Source organism: Melitaea cinxia, chromosome 12, assembly GCF_905220565.1.
Source record: "Melitaea cinxia chromosome 12, ilMelCinx1.1, whole genome shotgun sequence".
Taxonomy (NCBI): Eukaryota; Metazoa; Arthropoda; class Insecta; order Lepidoptera; family Nymphalidae; genus Melitaea; species Melitaea cinxia.
This window is the reverse complement of record NC_059405.1, coordinates 1303680-1309322: the sequence shown is the minus strand read 5'-3', so window position 1 is coordinate 1309322 and position 5643 is coordinate 1303680. Positions and strand designations below refer to the sequence as shown.

The 5643-nt window shown below is 31.7% G+C and overlaps 1 long non-coding RNA gene across 1 annotated transcript; it reads left to right on the top strand.

Annotated features, from left to right (window-relative positions):
* Window positions 1-234: 234 nt before the first annotated feature.
* LOC123658557 lies at window positions 235-2262 on the top strand. Its single transcript, XR_006743913.1, has 2 exons — window positions 235-367; window positions 2007-2262. It is a non-coding gene; the product is annotated as an uncharacterized LOC123658557 (long non-coding RNA).
* Window positions 2263-5643: the final 3381 nt, after the last annotated feature.

The window sequence follows — 5643 nt, the reverse complement described above, 5'->3', positions numbered from 1 at the left end:
TTCAGATTTTTTGTTTACTTTGGTATTGTTTTTGCACCATTTAATCACACAAGACGGCATTTTATAAGCAAAGTTACTGTATGAAGCCTCGTGACATACTAACGAAAATGAGCGTAGTTTGATGCATATGTGTGCGTGAGCGCGTGTATTTACTTGAAGGAGCCGAGTTTTGTGGCTTCACTAACAACAAAGGCCGCGCATTATCTACTTTTTTTTACTATATCTATGTTTACAAGAAGAGTTGTCTGTAGCACTGTGCTTAAATTGGCAATGTGAAAACGTTTTAAGCAACTAATTAAGACTGAAAAACTAGTATGCTAGTTGATAACTGATGTGGCAAACTTTGCACTGTTATTTTTTCATAAATGTATGGATTTTTTATTTCGTTTTTGCATAAACTTTGTAGTGACAATTAATAGCCCAAAAAAAAAAACAAAAATATCCAATTTAATACATCGGAAGTTGCACGCGTATTTATATTTCGGATTCATTTTTATTTGTATAGACTTATATTTATTGGCTGCTGAGAATTATCGACTCCTTCTACTTTCAAAGGTTAAAAGAATTCGAAATTTCTTATTCCTTACTTTTTTTCTTTCATACCGTAGAGAGTCACTTAACCCAAAAGTTTAGTCCGTAACAACGTGATCTATCCACGTGCGTTTCTATTTACTCGATTTACCGAATTTGTGATTGTGTATTTTATTTTTCTCAACGTGAATCTCACTCTGGTTTTTTAAAATATACAACCAGATCGGCAAACAGGCGTACGGCCCGGCCCACATAATGGTAAGCGATTACCGCAGCCTATAGACGTCTCCAACGCCACAAGCATCACAAGCGCGTTGCCAACCTTACCCCCAATCTCCCCAGGAGCCCTGGCCACCCTACTCAGCACAGTAACACAACACTGCTTGATAAAAGTATTTAGTAGCTGTTATCTTTTATAAGGTCGAGGTATTCCCCAGTCGGCCTGCACCAGATTTTAAGCAAAATATTTCCTGCTGTGCCCTGTGTCTACCTCTTAGTGTGTTCTTCCTATTGATATAAACTGCTGCCTTCAATTACAAATGCAATACCTCTTAACTAGCTTTACCAGTGCCAATAATTTGCACTAAATAAATATAATAATAATCACTTTACAAAATTACAAAAAAGTATTTATACGTGAGTTGATTTGGAAATTGAACAAAATTTTACCGACCGTCAATCATGTTGACGTTGTTTCAAAATTAAAGCTGTCATATGTGCAATTTTAATAGTTTATTAATTTACAAAAACAAAAGCGAAAATATTTTTTTTGTTGTTGATGCCGGTAGAACAAGCTATCTATAGAATTATATATATTTTATGTGGAGTAATTGTAAGGTATTTTTCTAAAAAGGGAGGCAAAAATCTTAACCTTAGCGTATTAATATATATGATTATATTGGCTGTCATTGTAGGCACCATTCACGTATTTATGTTAATGTTACAAATAAAAATTCAAATACTCTTTATTGTACACTATTAGAGGAAAAATTTTACACCGAAAAAGAAAATATAGACATGTACAAAAGGCGGTCTTATCGCTAAAAGAGCGATCTCTTCCAGACAACCTCTAGCATGAAAAGGACATGACAAAAGAATTAGACGGCATGGAGGTGTACATACATAATATATACATATGATACGTAAATATACATACATATACATATTACATATATATTCATATATCAAATATATATAAACATAATATATAAAAAATATAAAAAAATACGAATATACATACGACAGAAGAGAGAAAGGACCTGCTTAAGACATTTTTACATCAGTTTTACTTTCTTATAATAAAATTTCCTTTTCTTATGATGAGATTTTAATTTTCTTTGGTTTGCTTGCATACACAAAATAAAGTTTTTGCAATATAATAATATTACCAATTGCTTACAAATAACCGTCATTAACATAATTTGTGAAATTTTCCATGCGCGTATTCGTAAATGTTCGCCATCATTGAATTTCAGCTTCGTCGCGTGTGTATCGAGGTAAGGAACCTGAAACGCCTTCTCATCATACTAATTGGATTTTCTGAATAACGAGAAGAAAAGTTCTCGTCGAATTCTTTCATCTCGGATGGAGATCTGAAGACTATATACGACAATGTCTTTTAAATAATAACCGTACTAAATGGCCGTGAAATTTGATCCTCGTTACGAAGTTAAAAGATAAATTTATCACTGTGTATGTAAATATGTAATAAATGTCCAAAAGTTCCAGTCAGTTTTATATTTTTCTAATTGATATATTGATTGACAATTTTATTAGAAATTCACTATTTGAATTTAATCTAGCGAAATATACAAGTGCTGGCAACTATATATGTAGCGATTATGTATGTGTATATATATATATATATATATATATATATATATATATATATTGCAACATAATCGCTTTTTGTTACTATATTGAGAACATAGCGATTATATTTTGCTCAAATTTTCGGATCAGACACTTATTTGCCAGTTATCATATATGTACACTTATTTCCTAGTTACCATATATGTTCACTTATGTTCTACTTACAATATACACTTAACCATGTTAAGCAGTTAGTAGCTTCGGATACATTATCGTCAAGTACAAAAATGTTTTACACTAAAAACCCCTTAGTTACATTTTTATTCGCTGCTATGTATCTCTAAATATTGCCTTTGAAACATTATATGACTGGTATATTTTCCTTAATTACTGAATACAGCACAATACAATGTAAGCTCTTTGAGAACTTGCAAAGTAAACACTGTTTAGTCGACTTAGTACATACGCTTTTGACTAACATTTCTTCTTTTACACGTTTCCTAGTTATTTAGATCGATTAACCTCCTTTTTAAAAAGGGTAATTATGTTTGTTGTGAAAGAAAACGAGTGTGCTTTAGACCACCCGACTGAAGTAAAACTTCTTTAGCTTCATCTAATTTATATCTCCCTCTCAACTTCCATTCACCCCGCCCGATTACACCTTTCGTAACGCTCTTGTCACGCATTCTCCAGCTTACTCCCCAAGTTAAGCTTGCGCAAAGAAATTTTACTTCAAAAACTGACTAACATTGACACGTAGTAAAATGAGTCACTCAACTAAATACGCGTTGTTACGGATTACTCAAAAACCACTCGCTAGATTTCATTCAAATTGAAGAATGAGACCACATGGCCTTAGAGCTCATGAGTATTAGCCTAGTAAAAGAAAAAGTCACAAGGTAACACACGTTAAAATAAATACAGTCAAATTGACAATCCTTTTTCAAGTCGTTTAACAATAATTTCAAATTGTTTTCACAATAGTTACAAAATTAACGGTCAATTAGTTATATTGTGTCACTATTAAGTCACCATTGTACTAGAATTTCAAATACGTACAAGTAGATTTATTTGATTTTAGGATTGAAAGCATTCGACATCATCATTGTATAGGAAGGAATTACAAATCAAAAATGTATTCAAGCCGAAATTCTATAAAGAATCGAGGTGATACTTTGGTACATCCCACACCGATAAGTTGGAAAAAAAGGTTGCATAAACTGATAATAATAATTTCTTCATCATCGCTGTAATTGGATCGACTAAATTTTATTAAACATTATACATATTTACAATTCACAACTTAAGACTTGATATGTAAATAAAGTACTAAAATCTAGAAACTAAACTATTTATATGTAATTTAACGAAACTTAGCAACCCTCATGCTTTTTTTTCAATTTCACATGAAGTTGGTGAAATCATTCGTACTATATTTCCACAATTAGAAACCGTTAAACCAAAAGAAGATGATAAAGATATTTTGGTCATTAATATTGTTCAAAGTAAAAAAAAAAAACTTGAAGGAAAGCCCACATCATGAAGCAGTTCTCTAACTTCCTTAATTAATTAAGATCTTTTATTTTCTACTAATATACAAATTACAAAAAGATGACCGCTCTGGTAGTGGTGATCATGCAGAATCTATAACGTCAATTCTCGCTCGGAGTGAATATTTGTATTTTTACAAATATTTACATATTTTTGGTCTGGGTGTCTATCCTCGTAGTTCTCCCTCACGTGCGGGAAGCAAGTTGAAGTATCGGTCCTGGTTGTTATCATTGACACCTGATATAAATCGTAAATCATAGTAGGGAATATATTCTTCCATCTGCAGTGGAGCAGTGTGGTGGGTTAAATCAATCAATCAATATATAACATATTTTAATTTTCTCCTACCACTAAGATATTCTGCATATTCTACGAGTACGTAAAACGTGTTCTGAGCATAAAATTAATTGCTTCGAATTCATCTATAATTATTCCTTTCATCGACTCGAGCTAGATATCCAATAAATGGATCTGCGGTGAAATGCTTTTCAAGTGGAATAAATAATGGGAATAGTCGGTTTTGTGAGGAAACGTTAAAAAGATTATTTATCATCGAGGCTTATTCTCCTATTATTTTTAATCTGTATCTATCTATCAATAATTTTAATCGTTGAGTCATTGACTCATTACGAAATCTTAAATATCGCTGGACGTATCAAGGCGAAATTTGGTAGGGTGATAGTTTATAGTTAGCAGGCGTTCGCTAAGAACGGATTTTTCGGGCCATATTAAGGGATTCTAAGGGCTCTCACCCGTTTGTATGAAAGTTCTTAATTTTTATGCTATAATCATGAAATAAAAGACAAACAAAAAAGATATTTAATAGTTAGTTGATAAGAATGGATTTCGCGACTAGGACAACATTAAAGAGGTCGAAGGGCTCTAATAAGATTTTTTTGTTTGTGTTTGTCATGACTTGAAGATTGCTACTTGTATGTTGTGTCTATTTCCGGACTTCCGACTATGATTAGTGTAACGAATTTGTTTATCTGTATCGTTTTTAGCTTAATTACAAGTATGATTCCTACATAACGTGATTTTAATTTTAAGCCCTTGATTAAATGAAATTCTCGCATTTTTTTTTTTTGTGTAATACATTTTAAATTAAACTGATCTCCGTTAAAAGAACGTTTCAATAATGAAAAGTAAATGAGGGCGGTGTATTTATAAATACTCTTGGGAGGCTACTGATATCTCGAAGTGGGTTTATCAATATTGAACGATCTTCGAGAATTTATATTGTGATCGAGTACAAAATGAGCTGTTGTATATTTTATTAGCGCTTATTTTTTCTAACTTATTATAAATTTTATTGTGACAGTAGAAGAATTTTTTAATTATTTTGAAAAAGAATGTAATTCATTAAGATTTACTATATATATTTGAACTTAAAATCACTCGTCGCTCATACCACGCTCATACCTCGGTAAAACGCAAGAAGTTTTTGAACAACAAAAATTGTCAAAACTGGTACACCCAGTAAAAATTATAAGGTAACACACATAATAAAAATGAGTTATATTGAGAATCCTCCTCAATAATCTTTCTCCTTCAATAATCCTTTTTAGAAGTCAATTAAAAAAACAGAACATTTTCCAAAATTCTGAGTTTGCCGTTGTAATTTACTTAGGCGCTATTAAATATTGTTATTACTGTCAACGGGAAACCAAACGATGAGAGTAATAGTAATACATGAGAGATTAACTGTACAATAAAGTACATCCTGTAAATGTCTGGGAAATTGCCTTT